The following is a 15497-nucleotide window of genomic DNA, read 5'->3' as shown; positions in this document are numbered from 1 at the left end:
CTCTACATGACTCTGTTATTTTTTATGTATCTAATTTCATTTTTCTACTATATGAATAATGTTAATTTCTAAAATCATGCCTCATCCATTTAAAATGCTTCCATGGATATTGTCAGGTCCCATCAATGCAGTAATTTTAGCTTTTGATAGCACGTTTAGGACTTGGTCTTGTGTGATAGCTGGAGGTGAACACATTTCAGGTATATCTTGAGGGACAGATGGGGGGGAAAGAGGGGGAAAGTAAGAGCTATTTTTATGGTCCAGTAGGTTTGCTATATTTTCAGCCTTAGTGTAGGTAACATTTCTTGCAATCAGCTCACTGCATTGCTGTGTTGTGCTTTTGAGATTACAAATATAATTGAAAAAAAAAACTTTCTATTGTCATTGGCTTGGGAATTATTTTAACCTTTGGTAGAGTTTATTACTCTCTTGAATTTTTTGTTTATTTCAGTGACAATGACTCTAACATTGTGGGAATTAATCTTCTTACTTATGGTCAAAATTATTTTCCTTTAATTGTAAATCTTGTTAAAAGTATGGTTCCTCCATGTAGGTTTGTTTCTGGGGTTTGCTTTGAGTTTATTCCTATGGGGTAGCTAGTTACATGCTGGTATAGTCTGATGGTGTACATTTCCACATATCAGGTAGACTTAACTGGGTTTAGTGGATTTGAAGCTTGCCAATGCATCACTTAGGAGTATGTAGTTTGTCTTAAAGAAATTCCTAAAGGTACCTTGGGTGAAAGGGATCTCTGGTTTAAATTTTCATTTGAAGGATACTGCTTTATGGTCAGACCCAACAAGTGATGAAGATATGCAACTGACACTGTTTAAGCAAGATGTTCCCATATTACTAAGCATAGTATCCGAGATGTTATTCTCCTAGTGAGTACTCTGTCTAATTGTTTAAGGGCATTTGTATTGACAAAGTCCAGGAATCACTGTGCTTGTACACTAGTGATGGTGCAGGTTTCCCATTTTATGGTTGAATAGTTTAGATCACCTATGAGTGATTCTAGTCCCTGCAGATAGACATTGTGGCTTTCTTATATCACAGAGGGAGTTCTATAACTAGCTAAAATACACATTGGTATCAGTTGGCCATACAGTATTCTATAGATTTGAGGCCATTGAGAGAGCTTGTGAAGATAAAATCTTAGCATCGTCAACTAACCTAAATATATACTTAAAAATATGGTTAGAATTATTAGCAGACTACAGAAAATGAACATTTTGGACGTCCTTTGATTGTTTAATACAACAAGAAAGTGTAATGGCAGAATGCCAGTGTGTGACATGGAAACATCCCGTGGAATTAATTTCCTGCTGTCTGTCCCAGAAGAAGTAGCCATTCTGTTACATTCTTGTACTCATGTTCATTATGTCTGTGTACACAGAACCGCAGGAGTGTTTCATTATGAATGATTGACAGTCACAAATGTTTGAAAACGCATTTCTCTTAGATTTCACCTACACACATTGAAATAAATGTTTTGCAGGAAGCAACATATGTATGTATGTGGGGGGAGGGGGGCAGTGGTGGTGGTAGCATGCTTTTATACCTATTTATCTTATATATAACACCTCCATGGTATCTCAGTGGAGATAGGAGAAGCTCTACAATAAAGTGCATCATTGTCTCACAGAAACAGTGATAATTCTCTGTTGAGCACTCATGTTTATTTTTTTATTTTATTTATTTTACATTTGTGTTAGAGCAATTTGGAATTATTAGAATCTATCCAGTTACCTACTAAAGTAGCTATTTGCAAATGTGTAGCTCATACAAAAAAACAGGATAAGATTTCGAAAGGCAATGCAAGAGCTGATGCAGCTGCAAAGCAAGCGGCCTCAGACTCAGAAACTTAACTTTTGAATGAGGAATTACAACCCTCTGAGATTTTAGATTTAGACATGTTACATACAATGCAGATGCTTACTACAAAAGCAGAAAAACAAAAATGGGAAAAACAAGGCGCAATTCTTGAAAATGAACTATACATTTCCAAAGAGAAAAAAACGATATTGCCGTCTAATTTATTTAGATATGCAGCTTTGTTGAGCCATGGGCAGTGCCATGTCTCAACAGGGGGGATGGTACAGTTAGTAAACCGAATATTCCAAACATACGGATTCACAAATTATACAAAAAAGTTTTGTGCAGCTTGTCATACTTGTAACAAGCACCATGCACAAGGGGCATTTAAACCTAAACAAGGAAGTTTTCCTATACCACCGTATCCGTTCCATACTATCTGTATGGATTTCATAGAGTTGAATAAGTGTGAAGGGAAAAAATATTGCCTAGTCATTGTAGATATGTTTTCTAAATGGGTAGAAGCTTTTCCAACCAAAAATCCAGATGCAGCAACAGTGGCGAAAGCCCTGATAAAAGAAGTAATCCCTAGATTTGGCATACCGGAAAGGATTTATAGTGACAATGGTACACATTTTGTCAATCAGACCATCCAGCAACTTGGAAGATTTTTCGGAATCTCTTTGAAGAATCATTGTGCCTACCACCCACAGTCTGCAGGACTGGTGGAAAGGAACAATGGGACCCTTAAGAACAAACTTAGGAAGTTAGTTAAGGATACCCAGAAGAGTTGGATATACCGTTTGCCTTTAGCGCTGCTGAGTATGAGAATGGTTCCACATGTGAAGGTTTTGACTCCCTTCGAAATGGTTTTTGGGAGAGCATATTTTGTGCCTCAGTGGAAAGCTCTCATGCCTGCAGAGCAAGAGGCTGACAGTTCATTAGCTAGTTATATGAGGAAACTGTTAACAAATAAATCTGTTTTGCAGTTTAACTCTTTTTCAGATAAAGAACAGACCAGACCGGTGGAAGCAGTTTTGGCTCCGGGAACTTGGGTGTGGCTAAAAGTGACGAAGAGGAAGAATTGGGTGAGTCCAAAGTGGGAAGGACCGTACCAGGTACTGTTGGCAATGCCTACTGCAGTCAGAGTGGCTGAGAGGACGTCCTGGGTCCATTTGACACACTGCAAACCGGTAAAGACCTTTCAACTTGATAAAAACTTTGTGACTGATATACAACAAGGGCAAAATGGCCAAGAATAAAGCAAATAGAAATGCAGATCAACCCCAGAGATGTTGCATAATCATTTTGTTGAGTGTACATTTATTGACTATAATTGTGACAATTTTCCTCTTGTTGTGGTTTTTCCTACACTCAACCACACAAGTAAAGGTGGGAAGATGTGACGAAACATCTATAGACTGGCATCCAAATTTTAACACATACCTAGCCATGAAGCGTGTATATGCAGAGACTATGAACATTTCAAATTGCTGGATTTGTACAGCTATATCAATAGCATATGGAGGACTGTTAATGTCCACTGTCCCTCTGGGGATAAATGAGACTTGGGAAAATTTGCTTTTTGACACAGGGACTGTGAGATCACAGGACAAAATAGCTTTATTTTTACCTGTCACACAAAAGGGAATTGTATGTTTTTTATAAAAATGATACTCTCCAGGTGGACTGGAGCAATTGTAATATAACGATATCTTATTGATGTTATATTAAGACTAGTAATGGCAATACTCTTTGCAATACTAATTATGACTCATATTTGAACTCAATGAAAACAACCATGAATGAAATTCGCAAGAATCCTGTTTTATTTAAACAATTGTCAGTTATAGACCAGAAAATGTTTCATGCAGGGTTAATGCGTATTAGTACTAAAGTAGAAAATTGTTATTTTATTTGTGGGAAAAAAGCATACAAATGGCTACCTGAGAATTAGTCCGGCAGTTGTTTTTTGGGTTATTTGGTTCCGGCTATAAGACATACTGCAGAATTACCTTTGGGTAAGATACGAAACGTGAGGGAAGCAGCTCGAAAACCTGAAGGTCCAGTCGAGAAACCTGTAAATCCAGTAGGATGGATTGAAGCTGGCTGGAAAAACCATAATACCGTAAAAGACAAAAGCAAATTGACTCATATGGACTTGAGTGACAGTGTTATATCTTGGGCAGGAATATTCCCAGCATATGGAGCAGTCAAATCAATCTGGGAGTTGAGAAAACTGTCGAAACTTCTCGAAGTAATGAGTAATGCAACTTTCTCTGCCCTAGAACTGGTGACTGATGAACTGAATGCAATGAGAACTGTTGTGCTACAAAATCGAATGGCTCTTGACTTCACCCTAGCGGCGAGAGGTGATACGTGCGTGCTTATCAAAGAAGAATGCTGTGCATTTATTCCGGACAATAGGCATGAAATTAATAACCACCTGGAGGTAATTCAGCAGGTATCAGCCATGACTGAACCAGGCCCAAACCCACTGACGGACTTCTTCCAGAATCTATTTGGGGGGTGGGGTTCCATCCTTATGAATATTCTGATTGCTATTTGTGTGAGTTTACTCCTATTAGGAGCATGTGTTTGTTGTGGAATTCCCTGCATGAAAAGATTAATCAAAGATTTTATTGATGTATCTGTTACTGAAACTTTGTACCAAGATATTGAGATTGAAAAATTGATCTCAGACGAAACTTTTTCTGAAGTATAGATCAAATGACTCACCTAGCTGAAAATCCTTAGTGGAAGAGATTAGGAGATGAAATGACATTATGCATACTTCAAAATAGAATAAAAAGTATTAATAGGAGGGAAAATGTTAGAGAAATATGTATTTGAATATATGTGAAGTGCTAGTTTTAAAAGCAAAGTAGTATGTAATGCATTTTATTCTATTAATGATATGACAAAAAGGATGAATTCATGTGTAATTGCAAGAAGTTCTTGAAACTGCAGTATGCCTTGTTGCAAGTTGGCCTCTGACCCTGGCAGCTGCTAGCTCAAGCAAGTTTTAATGTTTATGCTTTTCACAAATGATTATCTGCTGCGTCAGGAAATTAAATATGTGAAATAATGAAATCTTCTGCTGTTTTCTGCTGGGATGATTTGGCCTTGTGTATGTGTTACTAGATAACACGCAGCTGTTGGGAAAGTGTTACAGGGGAACAAAGAAGTGTATTAGAAGACTGAATCTGCTATTGTATTCGAACTAGCCTGAAACCTTGGAGAAGTAACTTTACAGAAAGACATTATGTTTGACCAGGTGGTGAGCAAGGCCATATTGTTACCAGAGGAAAACTTTTTTTTAAATATACAGCATCAGCATTATTTAATGAATAGAATACTGTAAGCTAAAGTGATGTAGATGCCCTGTGACTGACCACGTCAGTAAGGTGGGCACAACTTGAATAAGAAACTATAAAAATTGTGTACTTCCTGTTTCATGTCAGACAAAATTCTGTACTTGTACGTTTTTTGCCTCCTGGTGTAGGTAAACATTTGAACCTGAACCTCCTGTGTATTGATCTCTTGATTTTATTTACCAATTTGTTTACCGGGAAAGTCCGACTGGTCCATTTACTGTGGAGGCCCGAGGAGAAAAAGCTCCATAACAGTACAAATACAACAAATGACAAAAACATTTCTGTACAGTGACATATATATAATCAGAACTCCATGTCTTTATATGACAACACATAATCCACGAATGACATAAAATTTCTATACAGTGGCATATATACAATCAAGGAGATTTGTTTGTACCTTAGTTTGATTTGAGCAAGCTTGGTATATAGATAGCAAAACTTTGAATTCCCTATTGGTAGTACAAAGCATAAAAATGAAGGAATGGAATCTTGAAAATAATGCTATTCAGGAGATATGTCATAGCATGAGAAATAGTTTTTAGGATAGTAGTTCTTGATAGGGAGCATTTGAGTAGTACAGAATAGCTGAGGTAACCAGTGAGGAGATGAGGTGTGGCAAGTTAGGAGGAGAGCAGAAAAGATTTTATGTGATACAAGGACAGAGCCATGATTGCAAGAGGTGTGACTTTAGTGATGTCTTGAAAAGTGAGATGGATGGTGTAGAGGAGTTAATTTGGGGAAGGTTATTCCATTCCCTAACAAAGGTGTGGGAGAACAGTCTTTTCCCTGCAGTGTTATTGGCTTTGGTTATGCAGAGCTTGGTTTTGTTGGATAAGCGTAGAGGGCAACTTGCAGAATATTGGTTTAGAAGTTGATTTAGGGCTGGGGTTTTCTGAGGGTTCCTTGTTATGTTGAAGGTGAGGATTAATTGGTGATAGCTAATTAGCAGAGGGAGTTCTAACCACTGTAGTTGCTTCAGGGCAAGACAGTGATGACTTCTAAAAGTTGAGTTGTTAGTGAATTTTGCAGTTTTTTTTTTCTAACATGACTCTTGTTTGTTAAGGTCTGTTTTCCTGATATGAATTAGGATTGGTGATGCATACATTGGGGGTAGACAAGAGGTGGGTTTGGGCTAAGGCGATTCTAGCTTGGTCTGATAGGAACTGTTTGTGTTTGTATAGGGTTCCTAGTTTCTTATGTACCTTTGTGATGGTTTGTGAGATATGGACTTTAAAGTTTAGATTGTTATCTATTTCAACCCCAAGCAGCTTAGTGTGAGGGGAGGGGGAGATTGTGGTCCTGTTTTTGGAAGTGATAGTGAAGGTAGGAGATGTGGACTTGGATTTATTGGTGGGTAAAAAGGAGTAATTTGGTCTTGTTGGGGTTTAGAATGAGTTAGATATCGGTAATCCATTGTTCCACAGAGCAGAAGGATTCTTGGGTAAGCTTTTGAAGAGTGGTTATAGATGGGGCTGAGCAGATTAGGGTGGAGTCATCTGCGTACTGTATAAGTGATACATGCAGGGTAGAAGTATGTAGTTTGTTAGTGAAAATGGTGAATAGTAGAGGACCCAGTATTGATCCCTGCGGGATGCCTACAGTAGTTGGTAATAGAGATGATAATGTACTTTGCCATTTAACTGATTGTTTTCTGTCAGAGAGATAGCTTCTAAGCCATGAAGTAGTAGAGGAGGTGAAGGATAAGGTTGATAGAGTGTCTAAGAGTAGGTTATGGGATACCATATCAAATGCTATTGCTAGATCTAGGAATATGGCTGAGACTAATTTGTTGTTGTTACTTAAATGGTTAATCTGATTGGTAAAGGAGCGTAGAACAGTGGTTGTGCTATGGTTTGGGCAGAAACCATGCTGTGTGGGGGAGAGGAGGTTATGTGAGGATAAGAAGTGCATTACTTGGGTGTGAATACATTTCTCCAGAAGCTTGGAAAGGGGGGACAAAAAAGCAATTGGCCGGTAGTTGGATAGTTCATAGGAGTTTCCGCCTTTGTGAAGGGGAATTATATGTGACACTTTCCTTAGATGGGGTACATAGGTTTCTTGTATAGAGTGGTTTATAAGAATTGAGACAGGGTAGGCTAGTGATTCTGCAGCTAGTTTTACAAAATTTGTGGGTAAACCATCTGCAGCGAGTGTGGTGGGTTTTAGTTTAGAGAGTAGCTTTTTAACTGAAGAGGTTGGTACAGGTGAGAGTGTGAAGGTGGGTATGATAGTTTGTTCTACAGTTAGGGTGGTTTTAGTGTTCTTGGATAGTTGGATAGATAGTGCGAGGATAGATTCTGTGAAGTGATGGTTGAATTCTGAAGCTATGCTACCATTATCAGAATTGTTGTTGGGAGATGGGATGGTGGTTTTGCCCAGTTTTAAAAGGGTATTGATTGCTAGCCAGAACTTTTAGGGGTTTCTAGAGTGCTTGTTTTGGATGTCTAAGAAGTAGTTATTTTTATCTACTTTTGTTTGGGTTTTGGCCTTATTTCGTAGTTCATGATATTTTTGTCTGTCTTGGATAGTTCTTTTTCCAGTTTTTCCAGGCATTGTCTCTGGCTTTTATTAAGGCTATTGTTGTCCTATTTAATCAACTCTTGCCTTGCAGATTACAAAAAGAAGCTGTTTACAGCCAGTTGTGTTTGGACAGTTAGATTTTGACCAACTAGTCATAATCTGTCTGTAGGAAAACTATTGCAAATGCATGCACTTGTTCTAAAAATGTTCATTAGGAAGTGAAGTTCTAACTGCACACTGTATACACGTAGGTGCTGGAAGCTGTTGAAGACTGGGGAGGTGGAGGGCAAGAGGGGCACTTAGTGATTTAAAAACGGCAAATTTTTTAAAGGTTCATTAAGGATAATTGCACATAAATTTCTTACATAATTAGAAATGAAACCAACCTGTGTTGATATGAGTTGGTATATGTTAAAGAAGTAATGGCAGTCCTGTTTAATTAAGCATGCAATTCTGAAGTATGTTACTCTTACCTGTATAACTTATCAGTGGACAGGAATTAGCTGACAAATGTATTGGATGCAGTACTTGACCTGCATAGAGAGAAATGCAACAGCATTGTAAGCAGGGATGAAATGGATCTATTTCTGACCATATTACTGACAACATACCATACACTTTATATTGTGCAGCTGTAAACATGCAAGCTGTAGTACTGCTAAAGCTTGTGTGTTTCCTACTTCATAATAAAGTTTACAGTGAGCTGCCAGGACTGTGGTCAGAAATAGACAAATACAAAGTCCCATCTTATATTCTACTTAGCATGTAGTAACATTGACCCATTCAGTCAGGTATGTACATGTAAGCACAAGCACCAAAAATTAAACATTTCCCCTAACAACCCTCTCAGAAGTCTGGCCGTGTATGCATAAGCACTAGCCAATGACATCAAATTGAATTATTTCCCCCAAGGTTATCCTTAATTACTTTTCCATGTATGCACAAACATAAAAATAAAGCATTTTCCCCAATGACACCTTAATTACTTTGTCTATGTAAGCACAAGCAATAACATGAAACATTTTCTCCAATGACCCCTTCAGTCAGGTTTGTCCATGTATGCTCAAGCACCACAGTGAAACATTTCCCCCAAGGTTCACTTAATTACTTTTCCATGTATGCACAAGCGCAAAAATAAAGCATTTTCCACAACTTCAGCAGTAGTGTGTCTGTATGCATAGTAAACATCAAATAACATTAAAATGAATCATTTCCCCCAAGGATCCCTTGTGTACTTTGTCCATGTATGCACAAGCACAAAAATTAAACATTTTCTCCAATGACCCCTTCAGTCAGGTTTGTCCATATATGCACAAGCACCAAAAATGAAACATTTCCCCTAACAACCCTCTCATAAGTCTATCCATGTATGCACAAGCACTAGCAAATGACAACAAAATAAATAATTTCCCCCAAGGTTCCCTTAATTAATTTTCAATGTATACACCACAAGCACAAAAATAGAGCTTTCCCCCAATGACTTTTTCCGTATAAGTAAAAACAAAATTACATCAAAATGAATACTTTCCCCAAGGATCCCTTACGTACTTTGTCCATGTATAGTCTGCACAAGCACAAAATTTAAACATTTTCCCCAATGATCCCTTCGGTACTTTTCTATGTATGCACAAGTACTGAAATGAAAACATTTACTTTCCCCAAAGACCTCTTCAGACTCATTGCCTTAGACCCAAAACTCTCAACCAGTGCATTTCCCGCCAGTTACCAAAGTCCAAAAAAAAAAAAAAACAGAAGATAAAATTGATAAATAAAATACTGGCTGCAACTGCCTACAATAAGACAAAGACATTACATTAATATACTTAATTAACATACCACCACCAGGGCACTGACAGCAATGGACTTCATAGGTTCATAGGTAGGTACTAGGCTATTGGCCGTAGGGCCTATATAAGACTAGCCAAAAAGGTACCCTGGCTTTCGCCACCCAAGAAAATTATTTTCCAATGCCCCTGTCGAGCAGAGCCCCAGATGTGATCCCCGGGGTGAATTTCCTATTTCCCATCCAATAATCAAGATTTTTCTTGAAGAGTGCTAATGAGGAGCTTTGTTTGATATAGACAGGCAGTTTGTTCCAGATTATGGGAAGTCTCTGGGACAGGAATCTATCCCTCCAGCATGTTCTGTTTATTGTGGTGATGAGGTTTAGGTCCCTAGAGCATGTATCTCAGAGGGATTGGGATTTCTTTAAGTGGAGTATGCCCAACAGCTCTGGGTTTGACATAGCTTTGTATATTAAGCAGAGATCACCTCTGTGTAGGTGATATGTGATGGAGTAAAATTGGAGTTTTTTGAGACGGTCTGCGTAGGGCATTTGAATGAGGCCGATAATCCTCTTTCTGAGGTATTTTCTGTGGCCTTTCCATTTGTAGATGACTTGTGAGGTACATACCAAAAGTGGCATTGTACTCTATAATGGGTCTAATGAGTGATGAGTAGAGGGGAACAATGACCTCTTTTTTTTCTGGATGAGAAACCTTTTGTGATGAGGTGTGCCACGTAGAAGGATTTCCTGACTACTGTGGTGATGTGATTATCAAAGGAGACACTACTGTCCATCTGTGTCCCAAGGTCTCTTATCACACTTTCAGTGTTAAGTAGACTACCACCTATGTGGTAGCTCATGGGTACAGAGTTTTTACCAAAGGGGATGATAATGCACTTTTTGGCATTGAGCTTGAGGCCATGGCTTTGACACCAGGCATCAGTCTCAGTGAGGCCCTTTTGTAGGATGTCCACATCATTCAGAGTTTCGATTATGGCTCCCAGTTTGCAGTCATCTGCAAACTTCATTAGCCAAAAACCTTCTGTGTTAGCCTGTACTTCAGAAAAGTAGATACCAAACAGGAGAGGACCCAGGACTGAACGCTGTGGTACTCCACTTGTCACTGGTCTGAAGTCAGATTTGGTGTCTGCTACTTTCACAGTGTGGGTTCTGTCAGTGAGCCAGTTGGCAGCCCATCTTATGACATAGGGATTTATACATAGCTTCATGAGTTTATCTATAATTCCAGAGTAGGGGATGGTGTCAAAAGCCTTGGAGAGATCTAGATAGGTTGTGTGAACCACTTTACCCTCGTCTACGGCTTTGGTGACTGCTTCAAAGAAGTCTATCAGGTTTAGGAGACATGATCTGCCTTTTACAAACCCGAACTGGGTGGGGTTCAGGGTTTGGAGATTACCAATGTCTTTGTTTATAAGTTCCATGATGATACCTTCGATGGCCTTGCAGACCAGGCTCGTTAGGCTAATGGGGCAGTAGTTCCCAGGGTTTGTGGAGGCTCCCTCTTTGTGGAGTGGGATAACCATCACTGTGCACCATTCAGTGAGCACAAAGCCTGAAGTGAGGCTATAATTGAACATGGTGCTTAGGTGGGGTGCCAGTTCATTCTGTAGTTCATGTAGAATGCAGCCCAGGTTGTTGTCTGTTCTTGGCTTTGAGAGTGTGGTTTTTACCTGTGCAGCTGTAATTACAGGAAATTTGCATTCTTCCATTATAGAGATGGGACCTTTAGGGGGTGAGAGAGGGGTAAAGTTAGCACTGAACCTATCTGCCAGGATGTTGGCAATATCAGTTGGTTTTGTATATTTAGTGCCATTGTGCTGTAACTCAGAGCAGATCTGAGTGTTGCCATTGAGATTTTTGGCATAGCTATAGAATGATTTGTGGTTGTCTTTAGAATCAGTGGTGATTTTGTTTTCATAACTAGCTTTGGATGATTTTATGAGGGATTTTATTTATTTATTTATTTTACATTTGTTAACCGGGGATGTCTGACTGAGCCGAAAAGGTCCTTTTTCAGCAGAGGCCTGGAGAGAAAAGCTCCACGAAGAAAAATTACAGAAACATTTAGTTATTTAGACATGATCAGTATACATACAAATTACAGGAGACATGTTTTTACAGTGGTATCGGCACATAAACAGTTACAGTGGAGAGAACAAACAAAAAAATATTAATTTTAAAAATAAAGGTAATTAATAGATTTGTGGTGTACAGCTGAAATTTGGAACATAGGTAGAATACATACATAGTACACAGGTACAGTACATACATTGTAGATTAGCCAGTGTTTGTGAGTAAGATTGAAAACTATTATCAAGTGCTCTAGGTTTAGTATGTGTACTTTATCCGCTTTCACTAACCTGGGGAGCAATCATGGCACTGCCAACTTTGCTTGAGATGTTGCCTGATGAGGTCTTTAAAGGAGGCTTTGAATGATGTGTTTTGAATGTTTGTAGGGACAGAGTTCCATTTTTTAGCCACTGAACTACTATATAGTGCATCTCCAAAGCTAGTGTAGCTGTTGGTGACTTCTAGTAGTAGTTTGCTTGATGATCTAAGAGGCCTTTTGGCTGAGTGATGTTATACTAGGTTTTTGAGGGCATGACACTTATTGGGGAGGTAATAGATAAAATGACAGAGGCAGAGCTGATTGTAGGTTAGGAGGCTGGGCAGTTCAAGCCAGTGGAGCTGTCTCAGGATCTTAGCTTCTTACTAAGGCCGACCAGGGAGTTCCTCCAATCATGGGATTTTACTCTTTTTTGCAACAGTTAATTGTAGTGTTTGCTTATGGCAGTGGACCACCAGACTGGCTTCCTTTTTTTGGAGGATAGCATCTTGGTTCTGTTAGAGATAGCATGATCTATGCACTTGTATAAGTGCTTATAAAGTGCATTTGTGCAGGATTCAGTAGTCATACCTCTATTGCCCATCTGCATTGGTGTCATGAAGTTTGCCATTTCTGCCTTAAGAAGCATGAAGTTGGCTTTGGAGAAATTTTTATGGTGGTTTCCCTAATGGGGGGTGGGGGCCGGATGTGGATGTCTAGGGTGATTATCTTGTTCTCAGATCTGACCAACAAGGACTTGACCTCTGGTGTGGAACACCGGTCACCCATGTTGGTAATGACCAGGTCTAGGATATTGCTGCCCCTGGTGGGGGTGTAGATAAGTTGATCCAAGGCATTCAAATTTATGAATTCCAGAAAACATTGAACAAAACAGTTGGTGTATGAGTAGTTTTCCCATTTAATAATTGGTGTAGTTGAAATCGCCCATTATGAGGGTGTTGGGTTGTACCCTAATATTTTCCAGTGTATCAAGAAATGAAGAGTGGGAATCCTGGGGCATGGTGGGAGATCTGTAGTAAGTTACAATTTGGATTGCGGTCTTGCCCAGAGTTAGTTGCACTTGGATAATCACGGATGCATTATGCTCATCAACTAGCCTGGAGGTGTGGATATCCTTAATGAATATGGACACGCCTCTGCCTTTAGTGTTTTGGTCCAGGTTAGGTGGCTGAAAGGTGTGGTACGAATTATAGCCTGGTAATGTAGCGGTGCTCTCTGGAGCCTTGAACCAGGTCTCTGTCACTGCACAGATGTCGATGTTCTCCATTCTAAGGAGTGCCTCGAGTGAATGCATTTTGAGGTTTAGACTTCTAGCATTGAGTAGCATTACCCTCAGATTTTGCTTGCTTGTACCTGTTATGGTGGTGAATTTGTCATTTGAACCTTGCCTAAAAAAGGCACTATAGGGGTGGCAAAAGCCTTAGCCAGTATCCGGAATTCCAAGGGCGATAGTTACAGGTCATCTCTGGCAAAGCATCATGGTCTGTTGATCATGCCATCCCAGGCAGATAGATACTAGATCCCCTTAGAATGACACCAGAAGCTTAGCCAATTGTTGAAGTCAATCATTTTGTCCTTGTACTGTGGTATCATTCTTGGTAATGGGAGGATGCTACATAGGGTCATACCTCCCTGGACTAGGGATCAGAGAGCTCCTCCATGTCTCTTTTCATGTAATCCAGGGAGGTACATCTCGGGTCATTCGCACCAACAGGGACAATAACAGAGTCATATCTGTACTTGTTGTGGCGTGACCTGAGTGTATGCATTATGTGACGGATCCTGGCATCTGACAGGCATTTGACAGTAACTTTCTCCTTGTTTTGCCTTGTGAGTGGAACATCTGACTATAGAGTCACCTATGACTAGAGTGTTGGGTACGTTGTTATGCCTTATGGGCTATGGTTGAGTGGCACACTAAGTTTGTGGGCTATGTGTCATTTGGGTTGTGTTGGGAGGTGAAGTTTGTTTGCATTTCTGCTTTGGAGTTCTCTGTTGCTTGAGCAGATTTTTATTGACAGCCTCCTCAAATGTAAGTGTGTGTTTTGTGTTTCTATGTGTCTGTTTTGATAGTGTAGGTTTTGAGGGACTATGTGATGAGTGTGGTGTGGTGCAAGTGTTAACCTTCTCCTCTTGACTGTCTAGTCCGGTCTTGGGTGAAGAGAACTTTGCTTCCAGTTTGGCCTTATTTATTAAGTACTAAAAACTGTTTTCCTCTAGACAAGTGAGGAAAGTTGAGTGCTGTAATAATTTGTAGCTTGTGCTTACACGTTCTGAACAAGTGCTGAGCTCAAAGAAACATATTTTAGTGCTAAAACTAAAAAAACTGGCTAGTTTTAAGGGAAAATTTAAAGAGGAGAATTTATGATGCCGGGAATAGTTTAACCCTAGCTAAGCAGCAATGCATAAAGTGTATTTTTTTATATAACAGTAGCAAATGAGCAAACCAATTTAAACAAATTAACCAGTTAACCAATAAAAAGCTAAAAATTGAGCCCCATTTCAGCAGTCCTCAGTCAGACAAGTTCTAACTGCACACTCCTGCCATTAGGGTGCAGGGGAACCTTCTCCGAAAAAGATGGTCTGGATTAGTCCTCAAGTTATACAGCCAAAGCTAGATTCAGCAGGTCTGAATTTAGTCTATGCTACAGCAAACAAGGCATACCAATTTCAGAAAGAAACTGTTCAAATAAGCAGGCACAATAAGCCTTTAACCAGAAACTCCCAGCTCAGAAGGGCATAATCTACCCTCTCCTCCCACAAGAGTGCAGACCACACCTTCTTAATGTAAAATAACTGGCTCGAAGCCCAAGTGCGTAAGCCATAACTAATACACTTTTAGAATAACAAACACTAAGCCTTCAATCGGAAACTCTCAACTTAGAAGGATGCAAGCTACCTATCCTGCCACAACAGTGCAGACCACAAACCTTCTTAATGTAAACCAACTGGTCTGAAGCCCAAGTGCTTCAACCAAAGGCTTAGAATAATAGTTACAATTTAATCAGGCTACTAACAAGCAGTAATAAATGCAGCAGAATAAATGCAATTAAGTACTTTTAAGAACAAGCAGCAAAAGCAAAATAAAGTAATAAAGTAGGAAGAAACACAAATACAGTAAAATCAGATGAATAAAGTGCACTTTTTAATATAACAATAGAAAACAAGCAAATTGATTTAAACCAATTACTGAATTAGCCAGTATAAAAGCTCAAAACTGAGTGCTGTTCCAGCAGTCTTCAGTCAGACAAGTTCTAACTCCACACTCCTGCCACTAGGATGCAGGGGAACTTTCTCCAAAATGATGGCCTGGATTCGTGCTCAAGTTATACAAACAAAGCTAGATTCTGGATGTCTGAATCTAGTCTATGCTACAGCAAACAAAATGTACCAATTTCAGAAAGAAACAGGTCAAATGAGTAGGCACAATAAGCCTTTAACCAGAAATTCCCAGCTCAGAAGGGCAGAATCTAGCCTCTCCTTCCACAAGAGTGCAGACCACAAACTTTCTTAATGAAAAATAACTGGCCTGAAGCCCAAGTGCTTTAACCAGAACTAATACACTTTTAGAATAACAGACACTGAGCCTTCAATCAGCAATTCCCAGCTTAGAAGGATGTAAGCTACC

Source organism: Protopterus annectens, chromosome 2.part1, assembly GCF_019279795.1.
Source record: "Protopterus annectens isolate FY-2018-M chromosome 2.part1, PAN1.0, whole genome shotgun sequence".
In the NCBI taxonomy this organism is placed as follows: domain Eukaryota; kingdom Metazoa; phylum Chordata; order Ceratodontiformes; family Protopteridae; genus Protopterus; species Protopterus annectens.
Note: the sequence above shows the minus strand (reverse complement) of the source record.